At 48.7% G+C, this 24,637-nt stretch overlaps 1 long non-coding RNA gene across 1 annotated transcript; it reads right to left on the minus strand.

The window, feature by feature from the left end:
- Positions 1-413: 413 nt before the first annotated feature.
- On the minus strand, positions 414-3,014 carry LOC120096538 (uncharacterized). Its single transcript, XR_015637719.1, has 4 exons — positions 2,969-3,014; positions 1,829-1,946; positions 1,339-1,435; positions 414-625 (listed from the first exon to the last, which is right to left on the minus strand). It is a non-coding gene; the product is annotated as an uncharacterized LOC120096538 (long non-coding RNA).
- Between the last annotated feature and the right edge of the window lie 21,623 nt (positions 3,015-24,637).

Below are 24,637 nucleotides of genomic sequence, written 5' to 3' on the forward strand. Positions count from 1 at the left end.
GGGAAGAAGAAAAGTATCAAGAGAGGCGGGGACTGGTCACCTCCAATCTATAGTCAGAGAGAAGACAGAAGACCGGATATGGGGCTGGGATAAAACCTCAAAACCCGCCCCTAGTGACCTACTTCCTCCAGTAAAGCTCCTCCCCCTAAAGCTTCCTTAACCTTCCCAAACAGCACCAACCGGCTGGGGACCAAATGTTCAAACACACCGGCCTGTGACAGACATTTCACATTCAAACCACTATCACCTTAGAGACTTACTTAATTTTCCCATTGCTAAAATGGATTGTGCTCCTGCGCTGTGAATCGTGGATCCTGCTAGCGGGTGGGGAGACAGTCTAGAATTCCCAGCTAAACCTCTGGCATTACAGATGGAAAAGGTATCGTCGCTACTGTGCTAAGATCAGAGACGCATTTTAAAGCCTGGCTGTCTTGTCACAGATTGTCTCCACCGACATACACAGACACATAATTTCTATCAGGTGAAGATGTGTGCCCTGCTTTATGGGAGAAGTCTCGTAATGAAAAATGTCTGGAGTCACAGGATTAGCTTGTATCCATCCGCTTCGAGAGCCTTCCATCTGCCAGACTCTGTGCTTGGTTAATGGGTCAGAAAATCCAATTCCCTGTAGCGAAAAAATCCACAGTCAGGGGTGTCTGTGTGTATTAGTGGGAGGGACCTACATGTAAACAGACAATTGTGAAGCACTTGGATAAGTGTCCCGACAGAGGGTAGACCTTCCTCTCTAGGCTCTCAAAGGAAGTGCGTGGATCCCAGCTTAGGGCTCATTTCAGACCCAAGAGCTGGGGGTGTAGTGGGAAGGCTAGAGCTCCTGGCTTGGCTGTCACTCAGAGGCCAACAAGCCTCAGAGACAGTAACTGAATCTTAAAACTGAGCTTCATCTCAGAGATCCCGACATCTGAGAAGACAAGAGTGGATTTCCACTCTAAATATCAGTCTGACATCACATCTCCAGCCAGCAGGTTAATGTAGGTGGAGAGCCAAGGCTGCCGGTCATTCCAGAGTTTAGACACCCACTCTACAAAGATGAGCAGCCAGGCTGTCTAAGACTTGGGACGTCAGTGTCTCCTTATCACCAATTACTGTGGGTTGCCTGGTCAGTGCTCCTCGGTGGGTCACCTGTTTCAGACACCCCACAGCTTGGGATGCAAGCGTGGATACCAAGCCTACTTTTTATGTGGGTCCTGGGGGTTGACCATGGATCCTCATGCTTGCACAGCAATGCACTGCGTAGACGTTATAGGGTTTTATTGCTGTAAAGAGACACCATGACCATGGCAGCTCTTATAAGGAAACATTTAATTGGGGCTGGCTTACAGTTCAGAGGTTCAGTCCATTGTCTTCATGGCAGGAAGCATGGCAGTGGACGGCAGACATGGTGCTGGAAAGGTAGCTGAGAGAGCTACATTTCGGCCTGCAGGCAGCAGGGAGTGACAGTAACACGCCGGCTTGAGCTTCCAAGACCTCAAAGCCTACCTGCTACTGACAAAGCCTCCAACAAGGCCACACTCCTAATGGCACCACTCCCTGTGGGAGCCATTTTTTATTCAACCCACCACATAGACAAATTGCTTATAGAGGTGTCAGTACATACCCATGTCACACACACACACACACACACACACACACACACACACACACACACACACGTGCATGCGCAGGAAGAATGGCAGAGGGCCTTCTGGAAGGGCACAGTCTTCCTTTGGGATCGGGAGTGTATATGTGCGACACTCAAGGTTTGGGACTCAGTTTCCCAATGGCTCCTGCTGAGGCTCCCAGAGGCTCCTCAAAGGCATTGTTGAAATACCTGCCTGGGAGGGTATTGCCTTCTGCCCTGTGACTGCAGGGATGGCCGAGGGAACTCTGGTTGCAACTGACCCTGGGAGCTGCCTCCCTCCTGCCAGGTGCCAGGCGTCATCTGGAACCTGTAAAAAGTTCATTTACTGTGAGGTGGAGGCTAGGCATCCAGGGTCTGCCCCTTCATGGGAAGCCAAACCGCCCTTTAAAAAAGGAATTAATTCAAAGTAAGTCCTTAGGATCCCAAATCATTAACAGACGTGTTTCACAAATGTCCAAATAATCTCGACTCTGGGTGTCTGCAAACCTCTCATTGTTGTCAGGGAAGGATTTGTCTGGGATATTTTATCCCGTACGCTCATAGGGAGTGGCACTATTACCAAGAGAAGAGCGGTGACAAAGACTCCAGTTCGCACACGAGCTGCCTGGCTTGGTTTTTATTAAGCCAGAGGAGGTGTTAGTTGAAGGAATTTTCCTTCATTCTACATTTTGTATCTTCTGGCTTCCAGCGGGTGGCAGGCGGGTCAAGCCTGAGAGAGAGGCTGCCTGTGGCACTCTGCAGGTGGCACAGCCATTGTGTCTTGCCTGGGAGTCCTCCTAGACTCTGGGCAAAGGGCTGTGCTACATTGCACTTTCCAAGAGCCTCAGAAACATCACCAAGTGACTGGCTCGAGGCCACTCAGTTGGTGGAGACTGGAGAGAACTGAGGACACAGGCCTCTTGTCTGGAAAGGACTGAGCTCTGATCCCAGAGGCTCCAAGGAAGATGCCTCCGACTCACTGTGTGATTTCTATCCTCCTGTCTCCACCTCTAGAGTGCTGGGGTGCCCTGTTTTTGTGATGCTGGGTATAGAACTCAGTATTTCCTTCGTGCTAGGCAAATGGTAATGACTGATTTATAATAGCCCTAGCCTCAGGCCAAGGGGTTCTTGATGCAGAAATCCTGGGAGGTTTGCTGCTCCTCCATCCCCTGTCATTCTTGGGCCATTTCTATCATCCTTCCATCTTCCTGCCATCCTTCCGTCCCTGCAGCCCACTCTATCCCTAGCAGTTCCTCTAAGATGTACAGCTTGTTCAATTTCAAAGAGTTTAACAAATGAGGGAAACCTCCATGAATCTCAGACCCCAGGGTCTCTGGATTATATACTAACCAGCTCTCTTAGCCACCCGGCCTCTGCACCTCTGACCTCAGGCTCTTTTACAGAAGTTCCGGAATCTAATCTAACAATGTTCTGTTGGGGATTCTCTCTCTCTCTCTCTCTCTCTCTCTCTCTCTCTCTCTCTCTCTCTTTCTCTCTCTCCCCCTCCCTTTGCCTCTCTCTTGTCTCTCTCTCTTGCCTCTCCTCCTCATGTCTCCCTCCTTTCTCCCCTCTCTCCCTCCCTTCCTCTTCTCTTCCTTCTTTCTTCTTCCTTCCCTCCCCCATCTCTTCCCCTGCCCCTCCCAGAGTTGGGCCTCAAGGTTGATAGGGTCTTGTCCAAGTCTGGCTGGACAGGCTAAAGGGAGACAGGACCTGATAAACTTTCTTTTGATCTTCCATCTACCGTTTGAGAAAATAAATCTGCTGGTGGGAATGGCTCCTTGTTCCATGTGCGGCTCAGGGTCCCTGACTTTTGCAAAGTTCATGTCAAAAGCAGGGATTGCACTGGGGAGGGATTCGAGAGAATGGGCAGGGAACCTAATTAGGTGAAAATCATTTAAATGGTTTTCCAGGCATCTTTGATTTAAAGCATTTATCACCACCTAACGCATAATTAACAGCAGGACAAACGACTGAACAAAAGCTCTTCTACCCAGAGGGATTATGTTAATTTTCATTAATCTTATATATTACCATCTCTCTCCAAGTGAATGTTATCTTAAAGGCCCAAATGCCTCCTTTGATCTTGGGAGGGAAAGAGGGAGAGGGGAGGGAAAGCAGGAGGGAGAAAAGGAGTTTGTTTAGAAATAACCATTTTAACCACAGAATCTAGCACAAGATCAGAAGTTTTGTATACCCAGCCATAAAAAGATAGAAATCCTATGGGAGGATGATGAGACACTAGCCATCCCCAAGAGAGCAGGTGCATTTCATGTTTTGGTCCATGATGTTTGGGGTTTGTGATTTGTTAGGTCCTGAGGATGCACATGCCTGCTTTTGTGTGTGTGTGTGTGTGTGTGTGTGTGTGTGTGTGTGTGTGTGTGTGTGTGTGAGCGACAGAAGGACAGGGCATTCTGACTGACAAGTTTTGCCACTTACCAGCTGGGTGGCCCTAAGAGTCACTCTGCTGTGTCTTAGTAGAGACAGAGGCCATGTGATTCCATCTCCTAATGTTCCACACACCGAAGGTCTCAGATAGCTCAGGTTGGCCAGGAGCTCGATATGTAGCTGAGGATAACCTTGAACTCCTTATCTCCTGCCCGTCTTTGGAGTGCTGGAGTTGCAGGGCATACATCACATGCCCGATTAGGTCTTTAGGTTTGGCGTCCATAAATGGATGAAGCCAATGATTAGAATACCTTGAGGATCCATTCACCTCTGGAAACACCCTACAGACATACCCAGAGGTGTGCTTTACCAAATTCTTACGTGGTGACTCTCAATTCAGTCAAGATAACTACTACATCTATCAACTGGATACCAACCACATCCCTTAAGTTCCCAGCACCTCTCGTAACAGTGCCACCAGCTGGGGACCCAGCCTTCAACACATGAACCTGTGAGACATGGCATGATCAAACAAAGAGCCATTAAAAATAAGACCTAGTAACAATGTAAACACACACACACACACAGAGAGAGAGAGAGAGAGAGAGAGAGAGAGAGAGAGATAGGTGCACACACATAGACACATGCACAAATGTCCAGTTCTATATGTGAACATGTTGAGTAGTTTCCTTGTGTCTATGTGACAATGTAAGCTTTATAAGAGTGAGGGTGAAAATGTAAGCTTTATGAGAGTCTCCCAGCCCTTCCTTATAGGAATGCATCCCTAGAGTTATAGAGTTATAAATTTATATATCTATCTATATCTATCTATCTATCTATCTATCTATATATATATATATATATATATATATAGAGAGAGAGAGAGAGAGAGAGAGAGAGAGAGAGAGTTATAAATGACCATCCCAGAGAAAGTGCCATACACCACATCTCCACAGTTGCCTTAAGGTCACTTTTTTTTTTTAAAGACAGAATCTCACCATGTAGCTCTGGTTATCCTGAAACTCAATATGTAGACCAGGGTAGCCTCAAACTCAACTCACAGAGTGCTGGCATTAAAGGCTTATGCCAGCATGCTTGCTTCCAACATCACTTCCTTTTAAAAAAATCTTTATATTCTTTTTATTTATGTATATGATGCCCTCGCATGTCCACTGAGACCAGGAGAAGGGATTTGGATCCCCACCCCCCACCCCCGAGAGCCAGAGCTCCTGGTGGTTATGAGCTACTCAACATGGTGCATGCTGGGAAGTGACTTCTGGTCCTCTGACAGGGCAGTAAGTTGCTGAGGTATCTCACTATTCTCTGTTATCAGTTGTTCACTAGTGAAGAAGCTAAACTTCAGAGGAGTTAGTGAAGGTGCCCAAGGGCACACTGACTGTGGGAAGCAACGGTGGTGGCCACAAGCTTGTTGGTCCTAGCCTGCTGTCTGTCTGCAGTGAAGCCAGGCTCTCTGGGCCCTGCATGTGCCCATAATGCAGTCGGCTTTAATCCTGCAGTTGATGTGGCCCACAGGCTGTGAGCATACTTACTTTGCTGATGAGGAGAGAGAGCATCAGAGTAGAAAAGGACAAGGAGGAACCAGGGCCAAGGGCAGGCCTCCAGGAACCATGGGGCCATTCTGGGGAAGGAATATACCTCAAAGAAGGGGATGCTGGCTGGCCTGGTGAGGGGTGAGACACAGATAAGCCCAGTGGGTTGCCAGAGCTGAGCCACGGTGCTCGTGGAGCAGAGCTGTTTACTCAGCTGTCGGAGAAGATTGCAGGCAGGGTTGATGCTGATAAAGTTGGTTGTTTTCAAACTAAACATGGCCTTTCCTCTGGACTGGTAAGCTGGAGCGGAAGACTACAGGGTCTCTGTGCGTCTTTCCGGTCTTATCGCTGAATTTGTATCTCCCTGGGCTCTTGTGGAGGTGTTTGGGTGAATTCCCCCAGAGATTTGAGATGCCAAGGGTAGCTCCAAAGGATGGTCATCCAGTGCTGAAGTTCAGAAATGCGATGGCCAGGACACAGTGGCTGAGGTGGCCCTGTAGTTCCGGACCTTGAGGGAATGGCTCCCAGGACTGCAGAAATATCTGCTGGAAGGGCTAGCTAACAGAACTGAGAAAAGTTTTCACCTCGAAGGCTTGCCTGACTCCAGAGTTCTGAAGGTGGTGATGTGGTTAGCTTTGTTGTGTTTCTGGGATTTTGTTTATTTGGTTTGAAACAGAGTTTCTCTTTGTAGCCCTGTCTGTCCTGGAACTCGCTCTGTAGACCAGGCTGGCTTCAAACTCACAGGATCTGCCACCGCCTCTCTGCCTCCCTGCCTCTCCTCTGCCTCTCTGCCTCTCTGCCCCTCTGCCTCGCTGCCTCTCCTCTGCCTCGCTGCCTCTCCTCTGCCTCGCTGCCTCTCCTCTGCCTCTCCTCTGCCTCGCTGCCTCTCCTTTGCCTCTCTGCCTCTCTGCTTCTGCACTGCTGGGGTTAAAGGTGTGTGCCACCACACCCTGGCTGGTTAATTTTTAATAACTTAACACAAACTAGAGTCATCTGGGAAGAGGGAGCCTCAACTGGAGAATTACCTCCATTAGGTTGGTCTGTGTGTGTTTCTGTGGAAGCATTTCATAGTCAATAACCATAGTGTCTAGAGTATCAACATCCTCCATAGGCTACTTGGGTATTTGAATGCCTGGGCCTCAGTTGGTGGCACTGTAGGAAGTGAGGCCTTGCTGAAGAAAGAATGTCATTAGATGCGGATGTTGAGCATTTAAAGACTCTCCCACCTCTGATTCATGCTCCTTCATGAGGATGGGAGCTCTCAGCTTCCTGCTCTGGCCAACGTGCCTGTCTGGCCATGCTCTCTCGACATGATAGACTCCCACCCTCTGGGTTATAAACCAAACCTCTGGGTTATAACCCTTCCTTCTGCAAGTCGCCTTGGTCATGGTGTAGTATCACGGCAGCAGAGAAGGAACTAATCCAGGATGGACGTGGGAGGACCCAGCCCAACCTGGGCAGCGCCGTCCCCAGACACTGGGTTGTCTAAGAAAGCAAGCTGAGCAAACCATGGAGAGCAAGTCCATAGCCTTTGGTCCCTGCTTCAGTTCTTTGCTCTCCAAGTGGCTTTGGGTCATGATGTTTATCACAAGAACAGAAAAGCAGGCTGGGATAAGGGACAAGGCATTCAGAACAGTTTTCCCTGGATGGATATCTGCAGACAGGGCTGGAGGTGGGGAAACCTGGACCAGAACCCAGCAGGGAAATCTGAGTGGGGAGGAGGTTGGAAGCTAGCTTGTCCGGTGGTCTGTGGAGTAGCTCGTCAGTCGAACCAGGTTCTGCTCCTTGGCATATAGATGCTATGCGTCTGAAATACGCATGACAAATCTCAAAGGCTCATATGACAGCTCATAGTGTGCCAGGCAAGTTTCCCAAACTGAGCTCTGGGTTTCTGGGGGCGGGAGGTGTTTGTTTGTTTGTTTTTGAGACAGGGTTTCATGTATCCTGGGCTAGCCTTTGTTTTGAATACACTATGAAGCTGAGGTTGACTTCGAACTTCCGATCCTCTCTCCTGAAATCACAGATGTGTGCCTGTGTTATGCCTGATTTGTGCTGGGGACGGAAGCCCCATGCATGCTAGGCAAGTGCTCTACCAACTGCAACCCAGCTTCACCTGCTCGGAACCTTTCAAACAGCCAAGAGGGTTGAGCTGCTATTCTGGGAGGGCTTGTGGGCCTCTTCTTTTCTTCTCCCTCCTAGTTTTCTATCCTGGTGAGGCCAGCACCAGCCTGGCTCTGCTGCAGGCAAGCCCCGCCAGCCCATCCTTAGTCCTAGTTAGCTCTGCTTAGGTACCTTTCTCGTCGCCCCGGATGAATCTCTGATAGAAGCAACTTTCGGCTCATGGTCTAAGGGATACAGTTCATCCTGAGGTTCCACTGTCTTCCCAAACAGCAGCAGCATCAGCCAAGTATTCAAAACCCAGCCTGTCAGTGATGTTTGCATCCAAACCGTGACTGACAGCTCTCCAAATCCTCACAGAACTCCACAAAGGAGGGGCCTCAACTCCTTCTTTTTTTTTTTTTTTTTTTTTTTTTCTTTTTTTTTTTTCTTTTTTTTTTCCGGAGCTGGGAACTGAACCCAGGGCCTTGCGCTTGCTAGGCAAGAGCTCTACCACTGAGCTAAATCCCCAACCCCAACTCATTCTTTTTATATTTGGGAGATGTTCAAAGCTAAGAAAGAGCTCTTATGGGGGGGGGGGGGGGGAGGAAAAGGGGCTGATGACGAGGATGAGGATGGTGACAGTGATGATGATGATGATGTCAATGTGGGTGGAGCGTTCTACAGCAACTCCCAAGGCCCACCTGTCTAGTCTTTATCATTTATTTATGAAGCTCCTTCTGCCATACTCTCTTGAGGAAGAAAACAAGTTCAGATAGGTTGAGCAATTTGCTCAACATAACAGTGTGAGCCCAGAGCTCTGCCTCACTCACAAGCTGCCCACCTGGGCTTCCTTCTATTGGATAGAACACTAGACTGAGTCTCTTTGGCCTTAAGGCTTCCCCTAAGCCAACAGCTGGGGCCACATCGAAAAGGGCTCTGGCTTAAGTCTCACATGGCCTTCTCAGCTGGCAACAACCTGGTCCCACCTGACTCTGGCTTTGCCTGACACTGTCCTTGCCCAGCTTCGTTCTTTGGGTTCTGCTAGCCATCTCCCCCTAACCCCTTTCATCTCCACTGAAGCCCGAGCTGCCTGTGGCCTTGTGGAGTCAGTGCTATGTCTCTGCCCTTGACCAGAGTTCTGACAAGTGAAACCCACATTTAGCCTGATCAAGCCAGCCCCATTGTGGCCTTACTGTCCTTCATGACCCACCACAGCTCAAGCCCACTAAGGCCGCCCTGACCCTGCATCTAGGAGAAGGCCTAGGAGAGCTCTCAGCCCCTCATACCACACTGGTCCTGAGCCTCACTCTTTCTGCTTCTTCAGTTTATCGCAAATGATTTTCCAAGCCAGTGGATTTAATCACATTACACTTAGGGAAATTGGTGCCATTTCTTAATTACTTTTATAGCTGAAAAGCAATTACTTAGCAATCACAGATGGGTCTTCTCATGTTGCCTGGAGCTCTTCAGCTATAAGGAATGTCTGCAGAGAACCAGACCTTTTGGAGAGGTTGGGTCCCTCCTGATAATGGAAACTGGGATAATTGAGTTTGGAGAGAAGGGCGCTTTTTGTAAGAAATAAGATGAAATTAAGGTGTTTTTATATCGTGATTTACCCAGTTGCTTGAGACAAAACCTGTCAGGCATCCTCAGCTTCTCCCTCCTACCTGGCCCTGTGCCTGAGCATTTGGGGGGACTGTCTCTGCACCTGTTGATGCCTCTGAATCTTTCCCAAAGCCCACTCCTCCTTCAAGGCCACTGACATCACACACCTGGATGACAGTGGTAGCCTTAGAACTGGCCATCCTGTGACCCTGCAATGTCTAGACTGCAGCCCCCTGTGAATATGTCCTTATTTAGGGGGAAAAAAAGTCTCTTTGCAGATGCAAGCACTTTCAGTTAGGGAGGTCTAGATGGGACTGTCAGGAACTACTCAGGTGGACCCCAGAGCTATCAGAAAGTCAAGACCAGAGAATGTGTCTTCAAGCCAAGAAGAGCCGGGGTGGCTGGGAATTCCTAGAAGCCATAAATGGCCTGGAAGGGATCACACCTCACAGCTTCCAGAAGCAGAGAGCCAGCCAGCACCTTTATTTTGATGCTTCCAGAACCTTAAGGGAACACATTTCTGTCCTTATAAGTCACTCTCGGAGTAGCCATCAGTTACGGTGGCCCAGGAAACTCAGTTTCATGGCCTGCCATTGCGTTACTACACCATGCTGAGCTAAAATCTGGGCTGCCTGCTGTGGAGTCAGGAAACAGATTTAGACCCTGCTTGCCTTTCTACTGGGCTCCTGCCAATCTCCTCAGGCTGTTCCCCAACACACACACACACACACACACACACACACACACACACACACACACACACACTTTCTTTGCTCTTCCTAACAGAAAGAAAACCCTCTCTTACCTCAGGGCCTTGAATAACTGCCTTTCTGCTTCCCTATTGGCTACCTCTGAGACCCACCCTGCTGACTGTGACCTTGCACCTGTTCCAGGTCGAGGCTGCAAAGGACTCTTCCCCGTCCATCCTTGGCGCACAGACCCCATCCTCTTCCTCCAGGAGTACCTTCCTCCGGGAGTTCTGTTAGTGCCTTTTCCTGTTGCTGAAGATAAATACCCTGACGTGAGGGAGAGAGTTTATATTTGCTCATAGCTCCACAGAGATGGAGTCTATCACTGCGGGCCTGGCATGAGAGCAGGAGCATGGGACTGGCCTGCCACGCTGCAGTGGCAGTCCAGAAACAGAGGGAGAACAGGAAGTGGGACCAAGCTATAAGATCTCAAGTCTGCCTCCCACCCCGGTGACACACTTCCTCCAGTGAGGCTCCATCTCTGGTGTTCTATAATCTTTCTAAAAAGCACCACTATTGTATCATCAGCCCATGGGGGAACATTCTACATTCAAACCATAACGATGCTCTTCTTGTGTAGCCCAGGAAGCCGTCCTCTACTTATCTCCTCCAAGCAGTCTCTTCTTTCTGTTCCTGGGCATCTTAGGGTTTCTGTTGCTGTTTACTTGATCTTACACTTCCAGGTAAAACTCCACTCCTAAGGGAATTCAGAGCAGGGACCCAAGCAAGGCAGGAACCTGGAGGCAGGAACTGATGAAGAAGCCATGGAGGGCTGCTGCTTACTGGTTTGCTCTTCATGGCTTTCTCGGTCTGCTTTCTTATAGCATCCAGGACCACCAGCCCAGGGATGTGGTACCACCCATAATGGGATGGTCCCTCCCACATCACTGTGTAAGAAAATGAACTAAAGACTTGCCTACCAGCCAATCTTATGGAGTAGTCATTTGCCTCAACTGCGAGTGCCTCTTCCCAAATGTCTCTAACGTGTGTCAGGCTGATATAAAGGGAGCCAGCACAGGCGGGATCCTTGAGAAAAAGGAAGGGGCGCTGCAGATGAGGCCCACATTTTGAGATCTACCAGCCTGAGATCTACTCCCCTACTCATGGAATCATTTATTCATTCAACACACACCTGAACACATCATCAACACTGTGGCAGAAAGCTGGAGGGCAGTGGTGAGAGGCTTACAACACCAGCACTTTACAGGCTGATTCAAGGTTATGCTTTGCCACGGAGAAGTGGTACTAGGATCCTCAGGGCTGCCAAAGTCTGTTGATGATAAATCCCTAAAATAGTTACCTCACCCCGCCCTCCCTTGTCATGGGTTTTCACCTCTAGAGTGCTTTAGGAATCCTAATACAATGTATGATTCTTCTCACGCCTCATGCCTGACTCATTTGGGAACACGGGCAAGGAAAAAGCCTGTATAGATACATCCCGGGGCTAATGACACTTCCTCTGCAGCTGGTTGGATTTGTGCATAAGGAGCTCATGGGTACAGAGAGCATTGAACTCCAACTCGTGCTAAGGACAGTGTTGGGGGCACAGAAAAGACCCTAAGCCAAGTTGGATGAGCCCCAAAACAAAGACCTCCAGGATGTGTCTTGCCTACTGAGTTGGCCAGATGGGAAAGAACTATGGGCTCATGGCCTGTAAGGGGCAAAGAGTCTGAACCCACGGCCGGGGCAGCAAGGCAGGGTTAGCTCTTGTAAAGGTCCCGTAAAGATTCTCTGTAGCTGAGGCACAGAAGATGCCCTGGGATCCAGTGGTGGCCCCTGTGAGTCAGGCATGAGGCGTGGGATGAATTGGGTGTACAGTTGGGTGTACACCCACATCCAGTCATACCCATCTACGACTCCTGTTCACACTGAAGCCCTGCCACGTCCCAGTGACAGAATGGACAGCGCCTAGGAAGATGCTGACCTTATTCTTTACAGTGCAGATGGGGAACAGGACAGACTAACCCCAAACACGTTGGAAACCAAGGAAAAGCAGAGGCAGAGGGTCATGCTAACATTTTCCCGCCTTTTTATGTGAAGCCTAGAACTCACATGTGTGAGAAAGCTTCCCTGAAAGCAGGCTTCCAGTCCCTGTTCGTCAGGAGCCTGCCCTGTGCCTGGAGAGAAGGAAGGAAGGAGGGAAGACACAGAGTTCCATGAGGAACTGAACAGGACCAGCGAGGTCCCTCGCCCATGAGCCCCAGTACCCTCTGAGTGACTGTGCCTGCGCCATCGAACCTCCAATTGTGTTCCTATTTTCTTTGGTCTCCATTCCTGAAGGCTATCATGTGGAACTTATTACATAAATTTGTTATACATTTCTTTCTCGTTAATCTGTGCTTGGTTGTGGGGTGTCAGCCACGACCCTTTCAATGGGTGAAGACACAATTTTCTCTCCCTGCAAGCTCAGAGCCAAGCCAGGGAAACTCGAGCAGGTGTCTTGAGGTGGCGTTTGTTTCTTCTAGGTCTGTTGGCCGTGCTTTCTCCAGGTTTTCAGGGATGCTCTGGTTGCTACAGCCTTCTTCCCTATGTGTCCCTTGCCTGTAAAGACAGCAGCCATGGGATTAGAGCCACCCTGACCTCATAGAGCTTCACACCATCTTGACTGCATCTGTGAAGGTCCCGTTTCCAAGTCAGGTACAGCAGGTAGAGACGGGCATGCCTTTTTGAGGGCATGATCATCTACAGGATGCTGATCCTAGAATTCCCTCACGTGACCCCATAGAACTCTTGCTGAGCTGATGGTTCTAGAGGATCTCAGAGTTAGTCAGGGTGGCTGCCTAGTGTAAGACACCCCGCCTCACAAGAGGTGGATATTACTGTAATGGAGTAGGGAGAAAGAAGCCCGCCTATCTCAGATGACAAAGGAGATGGGAACAGGTCGCAGCAAGGATGGAGAACAGGGGCAGATGACCCTGTCATGGTATCTGAGGGATATCCAAGAGGAGGGTCATTTTAAGTCAGGACAGATTGGTAGGTGCCAGAGGGAGACTGGTGCAGAAGTCTGGGAACAAAGTTCATAGTAAGAAACCTGCCAACTAGGTGGAGACAGTCTCTTGCTTTCACTCCCCTGACAATGCCTTGGATTGGGGTCAACTGACAGGAGGCAGCCATGTTCTGATCAGCAACCCATTCAAAATAAAATGAGCCACCCTTGGTAACCCCTCCTCCCCAGGTGGAAGGGTGGAAGACGCTGCTAGGTAGGCACTAGCATATTTCAATAGCTTCTGGCCTGGGTGTGGCTCTGGGAGCTATAGTCCTAGTCCCAAGGAGGCCGACTCACTGTAGTAGCCTGGGCTTCAATGTTGGGCTGTTTGCATTTCTTGACAAAGGAAATTTGTTGGGCTTAAGTTGCCAAGGGTTTGCATCTGGATTCTATGATGTCTGGCTTCAGGAGGGCTGCACAGAACCGGCTCCTCGGGGCCTCGCTGGCCTCCTGTAATTAACTTAAGTGCTCTCAAGATGAAAGCTTAGTCGCCTGATCCCGGATTACTGTGAGCGCCGAGAAGGTAGGCAGAGCAGGCTGTGCGAGTTATCTCCAGCTATTGAAGTTTCCAGAGATACCAGTGGTGGACAGTGTAAGTCAGGAAGTTTGGGCATGTTGGAATTTATTAAATTTGCAGTTGGAAAAAAAAAAAAATCCAAAAACCCAAACCTGAGTTCTGGCTGCCAGCACAGATAGGTCAAGTGGAAAGACAACCTCACGGAATGAAGGGATTCATCATATTTTGTATTAGAAAAACTAATATCTTAAATCAACCTCATTTTTGTGCAGTTCCAGAGCAGAGATGTTAATTTCCTGAGTCCTTCCCCATAACTTCTGGATGTTTCCTTATGTCTGCTGAAACTGCCTCTTGTCTTTCTCCTCGGCATCTCATTCTCATCCGCATCACCCTCCACCCCCTCCAGCTGGAGTAAGGTAGCTTTGATCATCCATGCTGGGGGTGGGGTTGGGGAACGTGGGTGCGGGTGTGTGTGTGTTGGGGGGATTCCTACAGGTGATTTTTAGGCCTGAATTCCATTGTGACAGCCATGATTTATTTTAACTACCAACCCAGGAAAGCAGGCGCCGCCAGAATGAATACCTCCACCAGCCCCCGCCCCCCAGCCAACTAATTTTCCTGTTTATGAATCACTAATATGTTTAAGGGAGGGGGAGAGGAGCGCCATTGTAGATAACTAAGAGTCAGACTTTGAGAAGAGACCTCATGGTGCTCAAACAGTTCCACATGGCCGCGATGGCGAGGCTCTATAGATAGACAACACATGGAGTACAGATAGCGGGGCCCCGCCTTGCTGGGGAGGCGCGCAGAGGCTACCGGCAGATGAAACACTTTCATCTCTCCCAGGGAGATAAACAGGCTGGGCTGGATAGGCCTCTTTATTTACAAAAGAAAATTAAATCCGTTTTAACACTTGCTCCCTTCATAGGAAACACATGTTCCCTGGTAATTGTTTTGAACTCATTTAATGGAGCCAGGCTGCACCGCGCCGTCGAGTTGGGCTGCACTCTCATTTTCTCACTGGCCAGGGGTGGCCATGGAATTTGCAAGGAATTTCTTCCCAATTCCAGAGGCTCCGAGAAGGGGGCATTCTTCGGTGGAGCTTTCGAAGGAGCCAGGTTTGGCTTCCTGCCCCCTGGAGGGAACCCCTCACCCCTTACTGGGAGAAGTCTGCCCCCAGCGCCCCTTGCCCGGAGTCCTTATCGGGAGTTTGGGGTGGATCAAAGGGACTCACAGTCCTAATTGAGCCCGACAGGCCTCCCTCCCGCCTGGGAGTTTTTGCAGAAAGAGAAATGAAAGGTTGGGTGATTTTTCCCAAGAGTTCCTGATAGAGTTTTATGACTGCAAGGTGCCACTCAAAATCTCTGTGTCCCTGGGCTTTAAGCTGTGCCTTTCAGATGTTAATGTGCAAGGGACCTCCTAGGGTTCTGGCTAAAAGAAGATTCGGATTCGTAGGGCTAGGGTGGGGCCTGAGAGTCTATTTCTAACCCCGCTAGGGACAGATGGCCCAGAGCAAGAGTCACAGGTGCAGCTGGCAGCTGTCCCCAGAGGGTCTGGTTCTGCCTCTGGGATGACACTTGGGATGACACTTGAAAATGTTCACGAGTGTCCAGGTCTTCCTGATGCTGCTGGTGGCAGAGGACATTTTCTAAACTATTATTTGGAAACTAATATTCTCCTTGGGGCAACTAAGGCTCAGAAGCATTCTACCCTCACCCCAGCGCTCAGGTTGATGAGGGTGACAGAACAAGAGCCTGAACCCAGCTCAATACTAGTTAGTCCTGTGTGCACAGACAATAGGAAGTGGGGTGGGCAAGCATAAGGGATGGCTCAGGAACCTAGGACTCCACTTGGCTTGTGCTGTACACTTCCCTTCTGACAATAACGCGCTTGCAGCCAGAGGCTCTCCCTGCACATACTGTAGACATACAACCCACTCAGAATAATGTACCTTACAACCCATTAGCAATGTAAGACCCCTCCCCAGCTGCATAAAGCTGTGTGAACACCCACGCATCCTGAACAATGGAAATATATTTCTCCTTCCTTTAAACCATCAAACTTGGATAGTTTCTATTTAGACATCCCAGTTGAGTCTAAGGCCAGGGTGGAGGGGAATCAATCCAGCCTGGGCTAGTTTGGGATGTTTATGCATTAAGGCAAAGCTGTGTCCTCAAATGAACTTTTAGGGGGAGAGTCCCCTATTTATCATCTTATACCTGTGCATAATTGGGTGCAACTATGATTAAAATCAGAATGCATTACAGAAAGAGATATGCGAATGAAAAAAATATAAATAAAAAGGGAATGGTATGATTGCCCCTAGGTATGTTGGGGGAGGAGGTTTATTGAAGATATATGGGAAAGCATAGCCAGAAACTGGGCATCTCCTCGGAGAGTTCAGAGTGGACATGACCTTGAGCTAAACCAGTAGGGAGAGGGGGAGGGGAAAGGGAAGGAAGGGAGCCTGGAGAACAGGGAAAGCAGGTACAGTAACCAGGAGACTCAAAGGTACAAAGGGATTGGGTAACCAGTATGGTTGGATTATATAGGGAAGAGCAGCCCAGGCCTCTGGGTTGGAAAGTTTAGGGTAGAGGGCAGGGTATGCCAGCCAGGATGACCCTGTAACAGGTAGGGACTGAGGGATGCTGGGAGAACCTGTTGCCAGTGTCTGCTTTGATATGTTAAATAGGTACCCCAGTCATTTGTCCCGGGTTTGAAACCTAACAATACATACAGTAGAAAGTGATAATGTGACCTACTCTATCAATCAAAACAGAACCACCTGGAACTATCTGGTCCAGACCTCAACCATTGGTAACAGAAAGACTCTGAGAGCAGAACTCAGTCCTTCATGGGACTTCCTCTGTCCAAGCCCCAGAACTGGGTATAGTTGAGGGTAGACATTGTGGTGAGACCCCAGGCACTCCAGCTGACTCCCCTGGGTCTCGCTTGCTTCCTAGCCAGAGAGCATTTAGTGATGGGGCCTCTGGACCCCTCCCGTCTCCTCACAGGGTCATTACTTTGTAGAAGGACAGGTTTTTTTTTAAAGATTTATTTATTTATTTTATGTACAGCATTCTGCATGCATATGTGACTGCAGGCCAGAAGAGGGCACCAGATCTCATTACAGATGGTTGTGAGTCACCATGAGGTTGCTGGGAATTGAACTCATGACCTTTGGAAGAGCAGTCAGTACTCTAAACCGCTGAGCCATCTCTCCAGCCCCTCTTCTGGTTCTTTAAATAGGCTTCTCCCTCACTAATTGGAGACAGGTTCTGTCTTCGCCCATAGCCCAAGTTGAAAGTCAGCCTCCTAAGCCTCGATGAGGAGACCTGGGTGTAACTGATAGCCTTCAGTGCCTCGGTTTCCCCAGAAGGGAAGCCATCGAATCCTCCAGAAAACCCAGTGAACGAAGAGCAATCTAGCGAAGAAAGTAAGCTCTGCTGGCCAACCACACAGGGCATGAGAAGTTGAGAACCTCTTCACTTCTGGGTGTTTGGTTTTGGACCTGGGATGTGGGATGAGGCACATATTTTACACATCAAAGGAGACCAGCCTCCACATCCTCCCAGCATCCCTTAGTCTCTACCCCATTTTCTCTGCCCCCACCCCTGAACTCTCCAGACCAGGATCTGGGCTGCCCTTCCCCCAGAGGCTCTTCCTTATATAATCCAGACATTTTGGTCTCTCCTTTTCTTTCTCTGTGTGGGTGCCCTTTCTCTCCCCCTGGCTTCAATTCCTGGGCCAGTGAACTCTCCTGAGAGCAGCTTCCCAATAAACCTGCCTTTAATATCATCTAATCTGGCTTGAATTGGCTCATTTCACCAGCAGTGGGGAAATAACCTATCACTGAGGACAGATGCTGGAGGAGCCAGGGATGTGCTCCCCTGATTTGGTCCGGTTTCCTCTGAGGCCTGATTGTCTTTTTAGCTAAGAAAGTAGCCCCTGAACAATAATACCAACCAACTAGAGCTCCCAGGAACTAAACCACTACCCAAAGAGTACACATAGACAGACCCATGGCTCCAGCTGCATATGTATTAGAAGATGACCTTGTTGGGCACCAATGGGAAGAGAAGCCCTTGGTCCTGCCAAGGCTTGACACCCCCCCCCCCCAGTGTAGGGGAATGTCAGGGTGGGGAGGCAGGACGGGGTGGGAGGGTGGAGAGGGGGGACACCATCATAGAAGAAGGGGATGGGGAATGAGATAGGGGGTTTCTGGAGGGGAAACCAGGAAAGGGAACAACATTTGAAATATAAATTTAAAAAATCCAATAAAAAAAGAAAATTAAAAAAAGAAAAAGAAGAAAGCAGCCCCTGAAGAAACCAGTAGGTTTTCTGAGGGAGGTTTGGCCTGGGTGAGTCTTCTTGTGACCTGAAGTTCTGGGCCCAGGCCCTGCTGCTCTAGCCCCACCCCTACCCTGAGTATCAATGGACAGTTAACAGATCCCAGTGCCCCTCAGCAGGGAGGCCTGCTATGTTTGGTGCCCTTGGCTGATGCTAAGCTTCACTGCAGTGGTTTGCTCTCCCCATCCAAGCATGGGGACTGGCGGCCCTCTTTACTCTCCAGCAGCCAGCACTGACCCCCAGTGGGAGATGACTAATCCCATCCCTATACCTGTTGTTACCCTTCCTGCTTGAATTTCCTTTACTAACTTGGAACCACTGTGTGGGCAGCATCCTTGCTAAGATTCTCTCTGCTTGTCTGAGTCCTGAGACTGGACTCTGCTTTTTTTTTTCTTCCAATGTTTCCCAGTGCCCACACATTCAGTGACCATACCTGACAAAATGAATGAATGAATGAATGAATGAATGAACAAATGGTAAAATGAATGATGGTAGCTGGATTGGCTGTTTGAGTGCCACTCAGTATCAACCCACTGGGAACTCTTACCATTGGCATCTGGCAGCCAGAGCCCATGCAGACACTAACTCATTCTCCCAACCCTGTCTCAGCCACACAGCAGGCAGGCTCCAGGGCTCATGCCTGGCGTCTGGCCTGGATTGTGTTTAGAAACTGACATCTTGTAGCTGATCCCCTTGAGATTGTCCACTTTCTTCCTACAGAGGCCTGAGGCCTCAGGTCCTGCCTTTGAGTATGTTAGTAGATGATAAAGAGTACTGCTTCCCTGTCGTCCCTTATCTGATGAGCACGGAGTCTGTTCTCTCCCAGCAGTGCCCCGGTGCCTTTCCACCGCACTACCCTGAAGCCTGTAGGTCAGTGTTAAACCATAGGCCAAAAGCCTGCTGAGAACCTTGTAGGTGAAGGAATCCCAGGAACTAACATTGAGAGATGGCTAGTCCTCCCCAAACTCCTTATTGGTTCTCACGAAAGATGGCTGGCTGGGTAATAGGGACTCTGACATCCCCTATAGCATATAGTGGTATCTGGGTGAGCCTTTCTTTCCCAGAAACCTACTTTATATAGCCTCAGATGGGTCTAGGGGGTGTCCCCTAGACCTAAGAGTTAAAAGGGATAAAAATGTGACAGTTTAGAGACAGGACCCTTACAGAGGTCATGGAATAGATGTGGTCTTTAGAACAGCTCAAGTTGGAAAAGCCTGGTGTCCTCATATGAAGAGGCAGGGAGGCTTGGTGAGGACCCCAGGAGACAGCTCCTTGGGAAGATAAGGACAGAGGGTACTGGAGGAATTAAACTTACTGACCCCAGGGATCACAGACTTGGGGCCTCTAGAGCTGAGGGGGAAGTGAACCTACTGTTCAAGCCCCATATATAATACTTGATTGCGAGAACCTTTCAAACTCATAGAGATATTAAATATGATTGTGAGAATTTCCTGTTTAGCCAGTTTTATAAATGAAGACCTGGATCTGTAGAGACAGAGGAAGTATGGTCCATAATCTGCAGTTGGTTCTGAGAACTTCCCCACCCCCACCATTAACTTCTGCAATCCAGGCTCTTCGAATCCTACAGAGCATCGCTGGCTGAAGGTGTGGTTGCAGGATTATTCAGGAAAGTGCAAGCATTTCTGAGACTTTGGAAGCTCAGAGGCCTCAGGAGTCCTGCCTGGCCAGAGCGGCTCCCTCCCAGAGTGAAGCATTGAAAGCACCTCCCTCGGACACAGATCTCTCTTGGTGTGTATGTTAGGGAGGGGCTTCCCAGCACCCTGGCTTCAGGAACAGAGTACAGACCCTTGTCTGGACCTTGTGATTACTCTGAAGCCAACCCTCCTGGGATCTGCCGCAGGAATAAATCCTGAAGATGTTTATCCCTAGAATTCCAGGCTTAATTTACAGCCTCCTCCAAACACCGTCTTGGCCTGCCAGTCCTTGAGGTCACTCTAAGTAGAACAGCGCCTCCAGGTCTCCAGGCATAAATACCTGCTGTCAGAGGTGGGCGGGGGCTGGTGGCCAGGCTGCTGGGCTCCAGCTACCCACCCCCTTCAGGGCACTAGGAACTTTTCTTATCAGCTGCTCCTAGGTGGGATCTCACCACCAAGTTGCATGAAGCACTAGGTTAGAGCAAAGCTCTACGCCTCTAGCTCTTTCTCTGGATTTGAATGTTGTTCTTTGACTCCACCGAGGACACTGATAGGTGGATGGAACAGTAACCCGCAACAGAACCACGCTAGTCATGAAACAAATGCGTGCTCTCTCTGGACATGTTTACAATCTTGGCCTGTTCTTGCTAGCACGTGAGCTCACCCAGGGCAGGGAATGAATGCTGTCCGCTTCATTCACTGGTCTTTCCAGAGTGGAGTCTGGGTCAGAGCTCACCCAGGCTCTCCATGCAGATCTATCCGGTTATTCTACAGTAGCACGGACACCTTTAGGAGAGAACACTTGCCTGGTTCTCCCTGCAGCTACTCCTGACCCTGTCTGTCTCCACAGCCCAGAAAGCCTGATGAATTTTTTCAGAGGCGCTCAGCTCTGAAAAACTCTTAGCTGTCTTGCACTTAGCTTTGTCCTCTTCTTTGACCCTCCTGTTTATCACAGGAAGAAGGAATCTGTACGAATAAACTCCAGTCTGAGGGTTGTCTGAGGGCCTGAGGCTGCTGTGAACCTCCTCAGACCCGTCTCTTTGGGAGACATAATGTCATCTCATAACAGTGTCTTAACAGTTATGCTGGTGGCCAACCACTTTCTGAGCTGGGTTTGAGGCATGCTTCACAGGAGGAAATTCAGGCCTGATACAATAAACCTGACTGAAAATCCCTAACTGGAGATGCCATCAGCCCTAGCACGCAGAGAACCACTGCTGATGCTTTGCTAAAGGGTCATATTGTCGAATCGCCTTATAAGTATACGTAGTTTTTATCTGAGATTTGCACTGCTCCTAACCTTGGGTCAGAGAAGCTTCATTTTGCAATGGGTAGTACTTGATTCAGAGACTTATAACCTCCAAAGTTGGAGGCTTGGGGTAAAGATGGTCAAGATACATACATACATACATGCATGCATACATACTGCATACATACATTCATATATAATTTAAAGGAATAATAAATAAATATTTTTTTTCTTTTCTCAAGATAGAGTTTCTCCATATAGCCCTGACTGTCTTAGAACTCTTGCTGTAGACCAGCCTGGCCTCAAACTCACAGAAATCTGCCAGCCTCTGCCTCCAGAGTGGTGGGATCAAAGGCATGCGCCACCACTGCCGCAGTATTTAAAGTATTTTTAAAGCAGCAAGTGTTGTTAGTCCTAGATAGCCCGTATCTGTTCCTCATGACCTGTCCACCTCTCCCTGACCACATCCATGTCCTTCCCACTGTACAGTCCTCTCATGATCCCCAGGCTCATATCCCAGGAAGCCTTCTGGTTGCAGCCAGTGCCCATGCAGGCAACAATGTGATTTCACAATTACTTTGCTCAAGGAAGCAGATTCTTCTTCCTCCCAAATGCTTGTGTAACAAGCTCACAGTCATGGAAACACAGTGATGTGATGGAGAATTTCAGGAATATTTGAAAAGGTACAGTTTATTTCCCCACTACTCAGACTCTTGTGATTATAGTTTAATCTTTCCCCAGTGGCCTATTCTCTTCTTATGAGTTTATTAATAATCTGCATATATAATCTGTGTACACTGGATCCCCTGGAATGGGAGTTATTGATGACGGTACACTACCCTATGAGTGCTGGGAACTAAATTTAGGTCTGGAAGAACAGCCAGTGTTCTTAACCACTGGGCCATCTCCCCATTCTACTCAGTTCTTTTTAAAAAAATTCTCTCTATTTCTCCTTCTCTCTCTCCCTCCTTTCCCTCTCTCCCTTCTCCTCTTCCTCCTTCCCTCCCCTCTCTCTCCCTTCCTCCCACATCCCTCTCCCTCTTCTCCCCCTCCCTCTTTTCCTCCTCTCCCTCTTCTCTCCCTCTCTCTCCTTTCTGCTTTTGAGTGCTTGGGGATAGAATTCCACAAGCACTCTACCTCAGAGCCACCCCCAGTCATAGTTCTTTTCTAGTGACTACAAACAAAGCAAGGCAGACAGTTCTTTGTGTAAAGGAAGTAACTTCCCTTACCAGTTCTCAGAATGGATGCTTGGGTTCGCCCTAGTTTGTTTTCCTGCTGCTGTGATAGGCACCCTGACCAAGAACACTTTGGGAGGAGCAAAAGGTTTAGTTCATCTTAGCACTTCCAAGTCACCATTCATCAGTGAGGGGAGTCAGGGCAGGAATTCTAGCAGGAACCTGGAGGCAGGACATGAGACGGAAGCCATGGAAGAATGCTGCTTACTTGCTTACTCTTCAGGGCTTTTCCAGCTTACTTTCTTATGCAATGCTAGCTTTGCCCACGGCGGGCTGGCTCCTCCCATATTGATCATTAAAGGATAAGTCCAACAGACTTGCCTACAGGCCAGGCTGATGGAGGTAATTCTTAACTGAGGCTCCCTCTGAGTTTATGTCAGATTGACAGCCAACGCTAATTAGGACAAGGTGCCTTCTTAGGATGGATGAATCCTGAGGGTGGATTGATAAAAATATCTGCAAGGCATTAGAAAACACTGCCTTCTTCCTTCTGTTTTTATTGTGGAAACACACACACACACACATCATGCATGCACTGTGAAAGTCACCTGCTTCAGCACTTTCAGTACACTGGCCCATGGGTGAAGCACATCCACATTACTGTGTAGCCATACCCACATCTTGCCAACTGAAAATTTATCCCTAGGAAACACTAACTTCTACCTCTAACTCAGGCCCTGGTATTCCTTTCTTTCTGTAAGTTATTTTTCTTTTGCCCAGCAGGCTGTTCTCAAGGCTTGCCTGGACTGTGTAGCATATACCAGAATTTCCTTCCTACGACTGTTCCTTCCAGTAGTGGGTATATGAAGTCCAAATTTACTGAAGTTAGTTTTATGTCAACCTGCCACAGGCTGAAGTCATCTGAGAGGAGGGGACCTCGATTGAGAAAATGCCATCATAAAATCAGTCCGTAGGCAGGCCTGTAGAACATTTTCTGAGTTAGTGATTGACGGGTAGAGCCCAGCCCATTGTGGATGGCACTGTCCTTGGTCTAATGGTCCTGGATTCTCTATGAAAGCAGGCCGAGCAAGCTATGAAACAGCACCCCTCTGTGTCTTCTACATCTGCTCCCGCCTCCAGATTACTGCTGTATTTGAGTTCCCATTCCAATTTCTTTAGTGATGAACAGTGATGTGAAAATATAAACCGAATATAAACCCTTTCCTCCCCAACTTGCTTTGATTGTGGTGTTTCATCATAATAGTAACCTTAACTACATCAGTGCTTGACAGCAATTTTGAAAATGAGAGATCCTTGAATATTGACTTGTGAATATGGAAGGGGGATGTTGTATAACAAGGAACATGGGGAAAGTGTGTTCCCTTTACCCACATAGCTACCTTTCCTCCTGTTTGTCCTCCACCCACCCACCCTTTTATCTACCCATTCACCCATCTATCTATCCACATGTCTATGTACACACACACACACACACACACACACACACACACGCACACACACACACATCTCCCATCTACCTGTTGACCAATCTGTCCACCCACTCCCCTATAAATCTATCCATCCAGCTGTCTGGTGGTCTATCCAATCTGTTAACCTGGCTATCCATCCCTTCATCTACTTATACACTTATCCATCCAGTAAAACTCACCTATTCAAACCACTCATCCATCCATCTATCCACCAAGCCACCCACCCATCTACCCATCTGTCTACCCACAAATCTACTCATCTATCCATCTGTTCATCCATCTACCCATCAGCCTCCCATCTTTCCATCTATCCATCCATCTATGGTGGTTTGAATAGGAATGGCCCCCATAGGCTCATAAGTTTGGTCACTAGAGACTGTCACTCTTAGTTGGTGGGGCACTATTGTAGGTATGACTTTGTTTGAAGAAGTGTGTCACTGGGGGTGAGCTTTGAAGTTTCAGATGCTCTCTCAGTGTCTTTCTCTCTTCCTGCTGCCTGCTGATCCAAATGTAAACTCTCAGCTAATTCTCCAGCACCATGTCTGTCTACATGCCCCCATGTCTCTTGCCATGATGAGAATGAACTAACCCTCTGAATGTAAGCCAGCTCCAATTTCCTTTATAAGAGTTGGCATGGTCATGGTGTCACAGCAATAGAAACCCTAAAGACACCACCCAACCATTCTATGGCTTCTAGTTTCACTTTCCCAAGAGCTGCTCAGATGTTATTTGTAATATAGCAGAATAAAAAGATAAGGATATCTGAGAACCCCTCTCTCCTCTCCACTCTGCTCTCTCAGCCCCATCTATTCCTTCAGAGGCCTCCAAAGCAGTACCACCGTGTTTGTACTGTCCTCCAATCTCCAGTCCAGATTCTGGCTCTTGGAATCTTCTCTGCTACAGTGGCACTTTGTTACAAAAATGTTTCCCATTGTTACTGTGAAGGTTCATGCCTACCCATGTGCCACCCTGCTTTAGCTGTTTCCTGGGCAGGCAGGGAGAGATGTGGCTGTCTGTGATCCTGTTGGCCTTTGGGAAGTTTTTCTGCAGAGGGGGAGCTCCTGAGCTCCAAAGTCTTTCATACAGCATTTGGATCTGCTTTGAGGAGAACTAAAGGATATTTGTCTTCATTAATAGTTCCTTACAGCCCTGGAAAATTATAAAGGAAGATTTGGGGTTTGCAATGGGGGGTCGCAATGTGTCAACGG

Source organism: Rattus norvegicus, chromosome 14, assembly GCF_021556685.1.
Source record: "Rattus norvegicus strain SHRSP/BbbUtx chromosome 14, alternate assembly SHRSP_T2T, whole genome shotgun sequence".
Lineage (NCBI taxonomy): Eukaryota > Metazoa > Chordata > Mammalia > Rodentia > Muridae > Rattus > Rattus norvegicus.